This window comes from Eurypyga helias, unplaced genomic scaffold (assembly GCF_000690775.1).
Source record: "Eurypyga helias isolate BGI_N326 unplaced genomic scaffold, ASM69077v1 scaffold28118, whole genome shotgun sequence".
Lineage (NCBI taxonomy): Eukaryota > Metazoa > Chordata > Aves > Eurypygiformes > Eurypygidae > Eurypyga > Eurypyga helias.
The window spans coordinates 5,580-5,848 of record NW_010265409.1 but is presented as its reverse complement, the minus strand read 5'-3'; the positions used below and the strand labels follow the sequence as shown (position 1 = coordinate 5,848).

Below are 269 nucleotides of genomic sequence, written 5' to 3'. Positions count from 1 at the left end.
CGGGCACAGCCCAGCTCAGCACAGGGTCCCCCTCGGTGTCAGGGACCACGCCACAGGCTGCCTCGGCATCGCACGGCAAGCCCCTTCCCTCCCTCCCACCCTGCCCTGAGCCACACTGGTTGGTGATGCACCCCCACACCTCTCACATACACCGACCCCCTTCAGAAGCCCCTCCAGCATAACCCCGAGAGTGGACGTCTTCTCCTTCTGGTTTTCAGCTCGGCTAAACCCCTCGGGCGTGCGGAGCAGCCCCAACGGTACAGCCGAGG

At 65.8% G+C, this 269-nt stretch overlaps 1 protein-coding gene across 1 annotated transcript in view; it reads right to left on the bottom strand.

Annotated features, from left to right (window-relative positions):
* Window positions 1-269, bottom strand: part of LOC104513406 (secreted frizzled-related protein 1-like) — a gene marked incomplete at its 5' end in the record, with an annotated part of 15,936 nt that overhangs the window by 10,092 nt on the left and 5,575 nt on the right. The window lies entirely within an intron of this gene.